The sequence below is a fragment of the Crocuta crocuta genome, unplaced genomic scaffold (assembly GCF_008692635.1).
Source record: "Crocuta crocuta isolate KB4526 unplaced genomic scaffold, BGI_CrCroc_1.0 scaffold233, whole genome shotgun sequence".
Classification (NCBI taxonomy): Eukaryota; Metazoa; Chordata; class Mammalia; order Carnivora; family Hyaenidae; genus Crocuta; species Crocuta crocuta.
The window spans coordinates 7,776,543-7,790,422 of record NW_027529526.1 but is presented as its reverse complement, the minus strand read 5'-3'; the positions used below and the strand labels follow the sequence as shown (position 1 = coordinate 7,790,422).

General features: G+C 52.4%; 1 protein-coding gene across 1 annotated transcript in view; it reads left to right on the top strand.

Annotated features, from left to right (window-relative positions):
• The first annotated feature begins 2,823 nt into the window (after window positions 1-2,823).
• LOC144229173 (F-actin-monooxygenase MICAL2) overlaps window positions 2,824-13,880 on the top strand; it is a 115,651-nt gene continuing 104,594 nt past the window's right edge. Inside the window, exon 1 of the mRNA XM_077761187.1 lies at window positions 2,824-2,891. The gene's annotated coding sequence lies outside the window, so the exon portion shown is untranslated. The remainder of the gene's footprint in view (window positions 2,892-13,880) is intronic.

The window sequence follows — 13,880 nt, the reverse complement described above, 5'->3', positions numbered from 1 at the left end:
TCGAACCCACGAACCGTGAGATCATGACCTAAGCAAAAGTCAGACGCCCAACCAACTAAGCCACCCAGGTGCCCCTCTAAAACTCTTTAAAACGCAGCTGAAGATAGAGCTGCTTTTCCTGGAGGGAATCGAGAGGGTGCTCTTAGGAGGCCTGGGGGTACAGGAGGCTGCAAATGGGACAGTGTTGAGCACGGGACTGCCTCAGGTCCTGTAAGTCATCCCTGGTGGGGTCAGCACCTCTTGGGAAAGGTGACTGAGAATAAAACAGTAACAAAACCCCAGGACCCACAGAGCTCCCCACGGGATCTGACAGGCGTAGCGTGGCCAAAACCTACGGAGACGAGACGTGTAATCTCCATAGCATCGTGACGTGTCATCTCCATAGCATCGCGCTGAGGCTCTTGGAGAGTAAAATAACTCCCATGCGGAGAAGGAAGCATGCCCAGGGACTCACTCCAGACATCCATGCTGCTACCTGTCCCATGAGCGCTGCAGTAGCCCCTTCCTCTGGGAAGCTGTCTCTGGGCAGTGGTGGAGGCGGGTGGTAGATGAGGGGATGGGGGCACAGGACCATCTCGCTTGGGTGGTCTGAGCACAGGGGTGAGGGGCAGTGGAGGGGCATCTGTGAGGAGGCCTCGGGCTCAGGACCAGAGTGTGCTGAGGTGGCCGCGTGGCGGGTGGACCAGGCACCCAGCACTTAACACTGAGACCTTGGTGAGTTAGACATCGAGCTTCCTGCGCCTCAGTTTCCTTAACTGGAAAATGGGTCGATGAGCATCCAGCTCCTAGGGCTATGCTGAAAGTTCAAGGCGATTGCACCAGGGAGAGGGTCGCACATCAAAGGGCTCAGACAGTGTGCTTTCCCTTCTCTTACTCCCTTTCCTTCCTCCTCTGAAGAGTTGTTTTTTTCCCAGAACCACAGTGAAGTCCATGAAAGTGCTCATCGAGCCCACGTCTGAGGTGGGCTTCCCATCCAGGAATGCCAGGACCGGGCTGCTCACATTTTTGGTTCCAGCATCTTCCTCTCCCAGGAAGGGCATCCGACCAGGGGCTTGCAGAGACCTCCTTTTGCCTCAGTTTGCAAAGTCACCTGGCTGCACGTGCTTGCTTTTCCCTGGCTGCCCGGGTCTCGCTGAGAGCATGCAACTGGCTTTCCTTCCTGGGCGGGATTTAGCAACAGTAAAGTGGTCAGTTGCTGAGTGCTAGTGTTAGTCAAGACTCTTGGTTTCCAGTGACAGGGACCCATCTTGAATGAGCCTAAGCAAAAATGGGATTCCTTGGAAGGTTCTTGGGTAGAGTCAAAGACCCAAAGGAAATGCTGCAGAATCCAGCCCCACGGAGGGAACAGGTGACCTCCAGCATCCCTGCTCAGTGGTCCGTGGCTGTAGGCAGCTCCCAGCTGACCCTGCGCACACCTTGCACCCATTCTGAGGACTGGGCCTTTCCCAGGTCTTTCAAATTAGAACCTGGCCCAACTCGGAGCAGGTACATACCCTTTGTACTCAAGATGGCGACCCAGGATTTAAGGGACTCTGATGAACTTGTCTTGAGTCCCATGCTGATCTCTTGGTATTCTAAGGTGAGTGGAGCCCTCCCACCTCTCTGAGCCTATAGCTCAGGCTGATAGAATGTGGCCAAGGCAGGCCAGCCTGTTTGTCAGCCACCACAGCCCGGGAGGTGTGGCTTGGTGATGATGATCACGATGGGAATGATTGCAGCTTCTGCCCAAGTGGCTGCCCTGGGCGCTCCCCATGGCTATGTTAAGAGGACGCCTGCCACCTCAGTGTGGTGGGAAAGACCACGAGCACTGGGTCAGGCCGCCCTGGCCTTGAATGCTACTATAGCACGGAGTTATAACTGCCACCTTCTGCTCTCCAGGCCTCTCTCCCTGTCTGTGAGGAGCCACGGAAACAACACATCTAGCCTAATGGTGTGCATTGGATGCATGGCCAGTGCTCGGTACCCAGTAGCTGCTCTCCCGTTCAGTCTGAGAATTCCCGAAAGTGAGTTCAAGTCCCAGGCACTAAACACAGTTCATTGTGCATGGAGAGAATACATGTGTGATTATGGGTGCAAAGAGGCCCGCCGCCCTGCTGAGCGAAGTGTGCCTCTGTCCCTGGAGTATGTGTGTTGCCTCTAGCACATCTCAAACTTCTCATCTGTGTTAACTTTTGAGGCTACGTCTTCAGAACTTTGGAGTTGTGAAAGTAAATCCTCAGAGGTGTTTTCTAACTCTGGGCTCCACTTCCAAACAGGTGTAGAGGTATTTTCTGCAGAAGCTGTAGGATATGACCAAATCATTTGGGTGGCCATCGGAAGCCAAGATAATTATTTAGGAAACTCAGCCATGATCAGATGGTCCATTTTTTATAACTTCCTAGTTTATGTAGTGCTTTGGAGGCTTTCCACCTCGGGAAATGTGACAGCTTTCACATTGGTGACTTATGACCAGGATTTTACACCAGCTTGACTTACTTTCAGCGTGTGTTCAGCTTAGAAATTCTGGCACTTTCTCTTTCTACTAAAGTAGTCTTTATCAGACGCATCTTCCTTTCTCTGCAAGACTTCACGTAGAGATGTGATAATCCCTTAGGGGGCCCAGGCAGTGGACACAATGGAATTTGTTTAACTACCTCACAATTCCTTTCTTCATATGCAAGCCTTGGAGCATGGAGAGAACTTCTCTGTGCCTTTCCTCCTGTTGAGTAGTGTTACTACTGGGCAAAGTACACAACCTGGGAGACCTCTTGGCAGGGAGAAGATGCGAGGCTTTAATGTAAGATAATGTAACTGACATTCTTTGCTGGGCTTTTGTTTTTAAAGGAGCATGGCAACCTGTGCATGGCCTGTCCTGCAAGATGACATTAGTCACTGCGATGCCTGAGGATCAAGTAAGTCTCTTTTCTGCCATTGAGTTGACTTTGGGGAGATGGCTTCATGCTTTGGAAAGGTGTAGGGAAGCCTGCCCTCTTTCTTTACGCCCAGGTGAGTTGTGATCCAGTGTGGAGAAGCACTGGCTGGTGAAGGGCTCCATTTCCCTCCTCGGGTCTCTGTCATTGCCCACACCAACCACGGTTGCGTTGTCCTCCATGCTGTCAGAGGAGGGAGGGAGGCGGGGCTTGAGACTAAGATGTGGCTGGGACCTAAGTCATTGGTCTTTGGGCAGGGGGACACTCTGCCCCCTTCTCCCCTTGTCAGAGCAGCAGCTCAGCTGTCCCGACTCCAGTCGCAGTTCGGGTGGCATTCCCGTCTCCCACTGGCGCAGATGTATGCCAAGGCAAGAATGTGGCTGGGCAGCTCCTGCAGGGAGTGACTGCACAGCACTCCACCATCTGTCCAAGATTTGAAAATGTGATTGCAGCATCCTCCTCTGCTTGGCTTCCCTTCTTAGGAGAACAGACCTGTCCACCTCTTTCTGTAGATTTCAGCAAGTCCATGGAGGCAGGCTTGGGGGCCTGGGAAGCTTGCTATGGGCAGGAATCAAAGTGACAGATGGGCATAGTCGCCCCCAGGAAGTGCTGTGGGAGCCCCCTCTGCTCTCCCCAGTTCCTCTCTGTTTTTCTGCTCTGTCTCCACACGCTGCCAGACCTTCCCAGAGGACAATCTGAACGTGACCGTCCTGGTGGTCTTCAAGGCCCCCCTCCTATTAGACCTCAGCCTCATTTTCTGCCTTTCTCCTTTGCCCTGGCTTCAGTCCCACAACTCCTGGAATAAACGTCCACATCTGGGACATGCCATTCCTTCTAGAAGCTTCCCTCCCTTCTCTAGGCAAGGTCAGCACCTCCTCTTCTATACTCCCAGAGTGCTTTGTTCAGGCTGCAGACACATGGCTGGCTGAGTGAAGTTTGGCTCACTTGTTTGTCTCACTCTCTAGCTGTGGGAGCCCTGAGAGCAACGACCCACCCCCCAACCTTCCTGTCCGAGCCAGGCAGCGCCATCCTGAGGTGCAGTGCTGGGCACGTGGCAGGGTGTCAGCAGCTGTTCGTCAGCTCCAGGAGTTCAAACCCCAAGATTTCTTCAGGGCTTGTGGCTCGCAAAGCTCTACTGTAGTGTCTGATGGTGGGAACCTCGCTCCCTGGGAGGGGTGGCCCTATCAGCCTTGCTTATTTTCTAGACCTGGAGACAGAGGTCTGGGCCATCAGCTAACTTGCCCCCTGGCTGCAGCACACAAGAGCCAGGATGCATGTCTCCCACGGCCAGCCCAGTCTGGTTTCTGTCATATTGAATTGTATAATTAGAGAGAACCCAAGAGCTTATTCAGCACAAACCCCTCATTATCAGATAGGGACACTGAGGCCTGGCCTGAAGATGCTTTCTCAAGGTCACCTACCTCACTGGCAGCAAAATGGAGAGCTGGAACGCGGGCCCTGGACTTCCAGCCTGGCATCTTTCCCCTCCTCCCCCTTCCTCCTCTACCTCCCTTCTTTATGGTGACAAGAGAACATTTAGGGACTATCATTCTGCATTTGCAGGATGGTGAAGGATCCTAGAATGCCCTGAGTTAGATGGGACGGAGGGATGAATAGAACTGGCCCTGGCTCTAGGGGCTTCCTTGGAAGCATGAGACTGGGGCAGGTCCTGGTGGAGTGGAGGGAGGGGAGGGGATTGGAGAACATCATTGCCCAACCGAAGGCTGGAGCGGGGTGGGGGAGGAGCAGCAGGCAGTCAGGTCTGGGCAGCTAGAGGCTGGCCTGGGGGGCACCGAGGAGCTACGGGAGGTGAGATCCTGCCCAACAGGCCAGGGAGGGGTTGGCTGGACCTGGGGAAAGCTACTGCAGGAGTTCCGATTCTTAGTGTCTGGGCAAAGAGGTCCAGTAAGTCCGTGTTCTGTGGTCTGAGAATCCTCCCTCTTCCCTGGAGAAATGGAATATAGGGCGTGTCCACAGAGAAGGGCTAGGCAACGGGCAGTGAGTTCCATCAGTGTCTGAAATGTATATGGGGAGGGATGTGTGTGCTGGCTCCTTCCTGTTGTGCTCAGATGAAGTTTTGTTTCTGATTGACCACACTTCCAGTTGGTCTTTACCCCCCAACTCTCTGGCACTGGGTTTGGGCTGTCCTGGGTCTTTCATTCACCCCGGCTCGATACAGGGCTGGGCTGGTCCTGGTTCCTCTGTTTATACTCTGCTCCTTCTTGCACCTTCTGGGGCATACTGACTGGGACACTGGGACTGACCGTAGGCTCCATCTCTACTTGGCAGATGGAAACATAACCTTTGCCCAAATTACGGGGAACATGAGGTTTGCCAAGTAGGTACCTCAGGTTATTTTCCAAACATGGCCAGGCTATAAACTTCTCTAGGGCAGGAGGAGCGTGCAGCATTCTTATTATTGTCTACACCTCAGGTTTACATCGCACTTTCCATTTTAAAGAGGTCATTTCATCTTCATAATAAGGCAGGCAGATTCATCCCCATTTTGCAGATGAGAAAGTTAACTTAAAATTCTACCCTGCCCAGGGTAGTGTAGCCACCTAAGGTCTGATCTGGGACGCCACCCATGCCTCCTGTTGATAAATTCCATGATCTTTTGAAGGTACTAAGCTCCAGCCATATGTAAATCCTTGGAGGGCATAGGACTTCAGAGTAGCCCAGTAAATATTTGTTGAATGGATGGACTTTGGCTATTTTGGGGAGGTGGGTGGGAGGCACTCTGACCATAAATGGATCCTCTTGGAGCACTGCCCGCTGAAGTACTTGCATTTCTTGCCATGATAAGGAGCGGGTGAGTTCTCTTCTCACCCAGCCTCCCCTCCAGAAACTGGGTCATGTGCACTGAATAATTAATTCCTTGAATCTTTTACTCTGAGCTTCCTCCTCCCGATGTTGAGGTGATCTAACATTGGCCTCTGAAAGGTCCTTGGCAGGGGCAAATCCTATTGTTTGTTGATATAAACAGTCAGATGACCCATGTAATTGCTCGCGAGGACTATTCTTGGCCTAATCAGGTCAGACTTCCAGTGGGTTAATTCCATCTGCCACTTTTTCCCCACCGACCTCCTTTAGACTAAGGAAGAGGGATCCTTGTGATTATCTTAGATATTCAGGTTTCTGTAGGACAGGAGGGCTCAGCTCTCCCTTCTCACTAAGCTCTAAGCTCCTCAAGATTTTGTGGCAAGGGCTGGAGAAAGAACAATTAGACCATGTCAGCTTGGGAAGGGACGCATGTGGGGGGGGGGGGTTAGGGAGGCAGTTATCAAAACATCTTCTGGGCCTGCTCTTCACCTAAGTGGCACTTGGGTCGTGTTTCTTAGAGTCTGTAGGAGATCCAGCTGGCCTCATTAGAGTAACCTAACTAGGTCTTGAGGTCAACAGAGTAGAGTGGAAAAAAGTGGGCTGAGGCCAAAGCCCCACGTTCTAGTATTGATTGCCCACAGCCTAGCTGCATGGCCTTGGGCCACTCACAGAACTTCATCTGCCCCCAGATTTCTTATTAAGGATACAGGGGAGGCCTCGAGGGTGGGGTAGCATCTTAAAGGAGCTTCCCCGAATTCTGTGATTTTTCAGTGTTGTCTGTCCTCGCGATGAGCTCTGTCGCCTTCTCTAGGTCACCTCCTCCTAATGTGGCTGGAGCTTGCTTTTGTAGACCCTCTCCTCCTGGCCTTCATAGCCTCTCCCCTACTCCACCCTGGGGCATGCCAGAGTACAGATAAGAACTGCCTATTGCTGCCCTAGTCCCTTGCCAAACACCTTGGGGAAAGTCTAACGTTTTGATAGAAAGCTGGGAACCTAGGACGTGCAGGTGGTATTAGAAGGGAGTGAGAAAAACCTTTTGAGTGGAAAGAAGCCAGCCCAGATGACCAGGGTCGTTGGGGTAGCCCAGCTCTGAATGCCACAAGTTACCTGGAGTTGAGTTGTTTGACCAGAGAGAGTAGATAAGTCCTTAAGAATATGGCCTCAAGGGGCACCTGGGTGGCTCAGTCGGTTAAGCGTCCCAACTTCAGCCCAGGTCATGGTCTCATGGTTCGTGAGTTCGAGCCCCACGTCAGGCTCTGTACTGACAGCTCAGAACCTGGAGCCTGCTTTAGATTCTGTCTCCTTCTCTCTCTGCCCCTCCCCTGCTTGTACTTTCTCTCTTTCTCTCACTCAAAAATAAACATTAAAAAAAAGAAGAAGAAGAATATGGCCTTAAGTCTCTTCTCCTCTTGGCCAGCCAGGCTCTGTGCTCAGCAGTGATGCAACACTCTGGAGCAATAGAAGTCTGAGTGTTGGTAGAAGCCTGCTCAGTGGGAGCTAAGAGAGGTCTCAGATGGATAACTAGCACAGAAAGGGGAAGGGCTGAGAAAGGTGGGGTTGCCTCTAAGATTTATGATCTTAGCGTGTTAAAGCTGGGAAGAACCTATAGGTGATGGAATCCCACTTCTTCTGTTTTATGGGTAAAGAAACTGAGGCCCAGAGACGGGACTTAACAAGACCCAGAAGCAAGCTCATGGTAGAACGGAGATGAAGGCCAGGTCTCCAGATTCCCCACTGTGGGAATCAAAAACCTCCTATAAGGGGCCCCTGGGTGGCTCAGTTGGCTAAGCGTCCGACTTCAGCTCAGATTACAGTCTGGTGGTCAGACAGTTGGAGCCCCGCATTGGGTTCTGTGCTGACAGCTTAGAGCCTGGAGCCTGCTTCGGATTCTGTGTCTCCCTCTCTCTCTCTGTCCTTCCCCTGCTTACTCTCTGTCTCTTTCTCTGTCTCCAAAATAAATAAACATCTTTAAAAAACATCATATGAAGTGGCTATCCCCCCACCTCCCTGCCGCCTCCTCACTCGGGTCCAGCCGCCATACTCCCCACTCTCTTTGACCCTGAGCTTGATTGTCTAAGGTGTTAGCAAGGCTTCACTGCTGCCACCTGATTGTCTATTGGGGGCCTAATAAAACCTGGGTGCAACTGCACAGGGAGGCGGAGGCTCCTTCTCCTGTGCAGGCTGTTTGGCTTGTCCTCCGTGACTTACCCTTGTTGAGCCAGCATTATTCTGTTTTATGGCGTGTCTTGGGGTGAAAGGTTAATTTAAGACAGGAAACGACGGCTCTGATCGCCCAGTCTCAGCAGTAGTAGCTTCTTGTGGGGTTACCACTCAGATAAGAATCACCTTTGTTGCTAAGCAGGCCTCGTTCTGAGAATGCCAAGCTAAGGAAGGGTGTGGATTGAGTGTGCAGGCTCTTACTCTGAGGGAGGCCACTTTGGGGAGCAGGCTGGCCACCTTATCACCGTGTTAATGGCACATGACCCGGAATGGAAGCCCTTCACTTTTTTAAAGTAGGACTCCACCTGGCTTCGCTTTTCCTACTAAGCTCCAGGACATGAGTGTGCGCTAAGTTACGTGTGTTCCTTTGTCTGTTTCCCTCAGCAGCCCTCTGAGAGGCGGCCGTACTGAGAAGTAAACGGAGGCAGATATGGGCTAATTAACCCACGGGGGCGAGGGCTCCGAGGCTGACTCTACCACCTTTCCTCCTTCCACATCTCACAGGGCCTTTTTGTTAGCACCGAGAGGAGAGGGCTGGGGCTAAGTGGCCTGGGCATTGATCAGGGTACCAAACATTTATTACGTGACTTCTGAGGGCCAGGTCCTGGGCTGGGTTGTGGGGACGCAGGGGTGAGTAAGCCCTAGTCCTTTTATTCCCAGGAGCTTGTGGCGTGGCCTGGCCTGACGGTAGCCCAGATGCATTCAATGTTACAGCGCCATTCAAAGCATCGTCAGAGACGCATCAAGTGCTCTGGGAACACTGAGAGGAGAGCCTTGCACAGAGAACGCTGCACCGAGTAGATGCTGGCGGGGCTTGGGTATTAAAGGATGAATAGATTACCAGGCAGATAAGAAAGCAGGTGTCCAAGAAAAAGGTGCAGTGGTACGAAAGGGCTTGATTCTGTACTCACAAGTAAGGGTTATGTGCCTGTGTTCTTCTTAGCTGAGGGCGGAGGGGGTGGGACATGCAGTTGAGAGGTAAGCTGGGGAGGAGGGGAGGAGGGTTGGCTCCAGACCGTTAAGGGTTTTGTGAAACACTTGCTAACCATTTGAGAGTCATTGAAAGAAGCCTTGTAGGAACCAGCGAAGATTCCCCAGATGTGAATTCTCCAGGCACCTGAAGTACCTCTCCCGGTGGATAGGTGTGTGGGGCTTGTTTTCAGACAGCCTGTGCCCATTCTCTACATCCTGTGCCTCACACACCCGTGGAGGTGTTCACTGATCGGGCGAAGGCATCAGAGTGGGACCGGCCCCACGACAGTTCATGGGTAAAAGGCTTCGGTCGGATTCCTCTTGCCAAATAAGCTGATAACAAGCACCGCCTCTCCAAGGACTGTTTTGCATTCCAGACAGGGCCACACAGTCGTTCTGCTGGGGCTGGGGCGAGGAGGCTACTTAAAAATAAAGCCCAATGAAAGTACACAGCCGTTTTTAAAGATGATATTTACAAGGCAAAGGATCCTGGAAGCGGGTGATTTGCCACGAGAGAGAGCCAGAATCTTGAAAAATATCGGCTCGTTAGAGCAGGGAGGAGTCGTGGAGAGAGAGTCCTGTGGGAGCCCTGGTCCCAGGAATCCGTTTTGGACACAGAGCTTTGAGCCTGACTTGTCCTTCGCGTGAAAAACCCACGAGCGATGTGGAGTCCAAAGCTTCTCAGCCCTGTGTCAGTCTCTCTTGTAGCCCCTGGGATTCGGGGTTTTTTGTGTGTGAAGAAAGAGAAATTCCTTTCTAGACAGCTGCTGCTTATTTTAGTGATTGTGTGTGTCAGATCATAAGCCCAAACACCAAGAGAGGAGTCTGGCATCTTCACCGAGCCAGCCCAGCTTCCCTACAGTGGGGTGGTGGGGAGTCTCCCCACTGTCTCCCTCACCTCCACAGAAAATTCAGCCGCAAGGTCCCACCTGTGGTCTTCTCCCTGCACTGATGTCTGGTGGGCTGTGGGTCAGCGAGGGGGAGGGGCCCGGGCAGTCTCTGGTCCTGGCCGCTCGTCCCCGCCTCCCTGAGCTCACAGACCATGGCCTTTGTGTGCTCACTGGGAGAACCGGGCATCTGTGTGCTCAGAGCCGTGCTGCTCTCCCACACAGGTCCACGTTGCCCTCTGTGCCAGCCTCGTGGCCATGTGCCAGTGCTGAGGTATAACCAGTCAAGCCAATAATCTCAGGCGCACCAGAGTGGCTCAGTCAGTTAGGCATCTGACTCTTGATTTTGGCTCCGGTCATGATCTCGTGGTTGGGGAGTTCAAGCCCTGTGTTGGGCTCTGTGCTGACAGTGCCAAGCCTGCTTGGGACTCTCTGTCTCCTTCTCTCTCTGCCCCTCCCCAGCTGGTGGGTGCTTGAGCTCTCTTGCTCGAGCTCCCGCTCACTCTCCCTCCCTCTCCCCCTCTCTCCCTTGCTCACTCCCTTTCCTTCGCTCTCAAAATAAATAAATAAATAAACATTAAAAAAAATCTCAGATCAGTTCAGCAGTTTGGAGTCTTAGGAACTGGTTCTGCCCCTTTTTATCGGAGAGGCCTTTCTGTATCTACTGTCTGGAAACTTCGTTGGTTTTATAGAACTTTTGGGAAAATAGTTCCCGGGAGGCCTCAGTTCCTCTGCACAGTGAGGAAGTGGACCAAACTGTTTCTCTCTCTCTCTCTCCTGCTCAGACATCTAAACTGCCCTCTGATAACAGTGTTTTTGACTTGGACAGAGAACCCCCTTGGGAGTAGAGAGAAACTTTCTCAGAGCTTTCTCGCTCTGCCTCTGGCCTGTTCACTCCCCTGAGGTCACATCCAAGAACTTTGCAGCCATGTTCATGTGCCTGGCATGTGGCCATTGGCGTCTGTGGGGAAGGTACAGGGAAATAAGTAGCAGCAAGTAAATCCTCCTGTCTCCCAGCAGAAGCGAGAAGAAAGTGAACAGCTCTCAGACCGGGCTGCCGGAGGGCTCCCCACGGCAGAGCATATGCACTCCAGGACCAATCCCTTCCGTCCCTAGTGCAAAGGGAGCCACAGATCTTCCGTTCCTAGACTGGACCTGGAGGGAGGGCCACGATGATCTTTGAGCCACATCCAGAAGTGTCCCCACTCAAGACTGAGCCTTGTTTTTAGGGCTTAGAACAAATATACAAACAAACCACAACGAGAACAGCAGACCATGGGCAATGCAGGCCCCGAGGAAAGTAGTGCCCGTCCATTCTGCCGGCTACCCCGGCTTGCCCAGCCCACTGCCGCTTGGCTGAATGTCCCACGCTGGGGGGCCTCCCAAGAACCTCCTGGTGAGTGTCCCTGTTTTGTCATGTGGCTCATCTATGGCACTGGGGATTTCTCCTTGAAATCACGGATCCTGGCTTCTCAAGCACGTTGACACGTCTGTAGGCTTTGAACAGCCCATTGGGCTTTTCTGACTCAGGCTGGGCTTACCCACGCCTGCAGGTGCACACACCTGCTTATAAAGGCTGAATGCAGTTTACAGCTCCCTGCGTGGAGACTGGGGTGAGGGGCGCGGCCGGCCTGCTAGCTGGGTGGAAGGCAAGCACTTCCCATGTCCCTGCCCTGGACATAGCCATGTGGACGCCGGCTGCCTGCCGAGGTCCAGGGAGGTGTTATTTACATGGCTAATAACATCATGACAGTATGAACCACAAAGCAGTATAATTACATGTCAAGAAATGGATTCTGAAACTAAAGGCCTGTAATTCAAATGGAAAATTTTGGAAGCCTTTCAAAAGCTAACTCTAGAGGCGATACAGCATAAGCTGTTCTGTCCCTCCTGAAATAGATTGTTGAGTGGTAGAGGTTCATCTATTCAACAGATGTGTGGTATCTATTTACCAGGAGTGGGCACCTCGCCGGCATTGCAACGACCGAGGTAAAAATGAGTAGACAGCTCGTTAATGGCTGAATTAGTTAAAAAGGGGCATAATGTAAAAAGCCGAATTGTTTGAATCTTTTAATACCAATTGAATGCCAATTATGTGCCCAGAACTGAGCTGGAAAATGCGAGTTAACAGATAAAAGATGCATCTTTTTCCTTAAGGAGTTTGTTCATGAGTTGTCCAGACAAGATTAATGCACCAAAAACGTGGTGGGTTCAGGGCTAAACGAAGTGCCAGATCGTCTGGTCTATGCCCTGCGTACGATCCCTGTGTTAGGACTGTTTGTCTCCCCCTGCCTCCACCCCTGCCCAGATGGCAATTTCTCAGAAGCTGGGGGCCCAGAACATACCCACAGTGCCTAGCGAGGCCCTGGCTGCAGCAGGTTCTCAGTGAATGGAATGAGCAGATCCCTATGTGGGTAGTGACTCCCAGACCTGGCTGGGTCACAGAACTCCCTGGGGAGTTAAAATCATTTTCTCCCCGGTGGTCCTCAGGCTACATAGATCCTGTTTGGGAGTGGGGCCAGGAAGCTGTATTTTGGGACCCTTTCTGGTTAATCTATGGGTAGAGCCAGGTTGGGTGGCCTCTGGCATGGACTCCAGGAGAAAAGAATGCACAGGAAAGAAAGGGCAGTAAGGGGCGGGGACATTTGAATACCTCTGGTGCCACTTGTCTGAGCTTTTCTTCAGGCTGCTTGTCACTCCATCCTGTCTGTGTGTCCACACCTCTTCGGTATCGTGGCAGCCACGACCCATAACTATTATTGACATGGGATCCCCTGAGGGGGCTGTGAAGTTCCTTTGGGAGACAGGGAGACAGGGCACAGTGGGTCTTCAGTTAGTACCCTGGGCCCTGCCCCTGCTCTCGGGGACGGGTAAGATTGGAGCAGGGCTGGGAGGAGGAAGGTGGAGGCTGGATGTGGATCACCTGAGAGGCCCACCTGTCTGACGCAGCCACAAGGGAGTGTTAATACCTTTGGGAATCGAGCCTAACAGGGAAAGGGGANGGAGTGGGGGGGGGGGGGGGAGGGGTGAGAGGGCTGGTGAGCCCATCAAGGGGGTTTACACAGAGGGGAGCTCTGAGGGCTTTGGGAACAGGGTGGAGGCAGTGCTGGCCAAGAAATAGAGGGAGAGAGGCTCCTGCGATTACTGGGGATGGTAAGACAAAGAGCAGTCACACTTTGAGCCACCACATAGCCTGGATTTTGTAGCCACTCTCTCTTGGGTATTACCCACAAGCAGTGTCATTGGGCACCTTCCATTGCCAGAGGCACAAGTGGCAGGCTTGACAGTTCACAATCCAATGAGGCAGGTGGAGCTGTAAGTGGATCAGCACAAGAGAATGTGTGAAATGATCATCAGAGCCTCCACAGGGTACGGTGTGGGGAAGGGCGTGCGTGGAGGCCCAAGTAAGACTTCAAAGAACAGTGCAGCCTAGAACACCGCCTAGCCAGGCATCATTGTGTTTCATCCTCACGTAGCCCAGTGGGGTCAGGACTATTATTATACCCATTTTATGGATGGGAAAACTGAGGTTCAAAGATGTTTGGTAACTCATCCAGGCACACACACCTAGTAAATGGTGGGTCGTGTTTCTAACAAGTCTGCCTGACTCCAGGGTCCAAACTGGGACCCCTGGTACTCTGCTAGCTTTGATGTTTCAGCTCTAGAACCACCCCCCCCCCCCCCCCCGGATTTTCACCAAATAAACAGAATCTGCATGGGCATTAGACAGAGACACAACACAAGCCAAGGCACAGGTGGGGAGCCACGGAAGAGCCTGCTTTACTAGGGGCTGCAGGTGGTTCAGTTAGCCAAAAGTACTAGGGAAGGGGAAGCCTTGGGGGGCAGGCCAAGGGCAGGCAAGAGGTGAGTCACGAAGGTGGTTTCTGTTTTGCTCTGCTAGGATGTTCAGACTTGGCCCTGAAGATTGTTGGGGGAGGGGGACGTGCTGAAGGATGACACAGGAACAGAACCTGACTAAGTGTGCGTTTTTGATGTGAAGGTGCTTTGATGGCAGCTTGAGAAATAGGCTGATGGCTTGGAAGGGGGTGATCAGGAAGCAGGAAGGGCT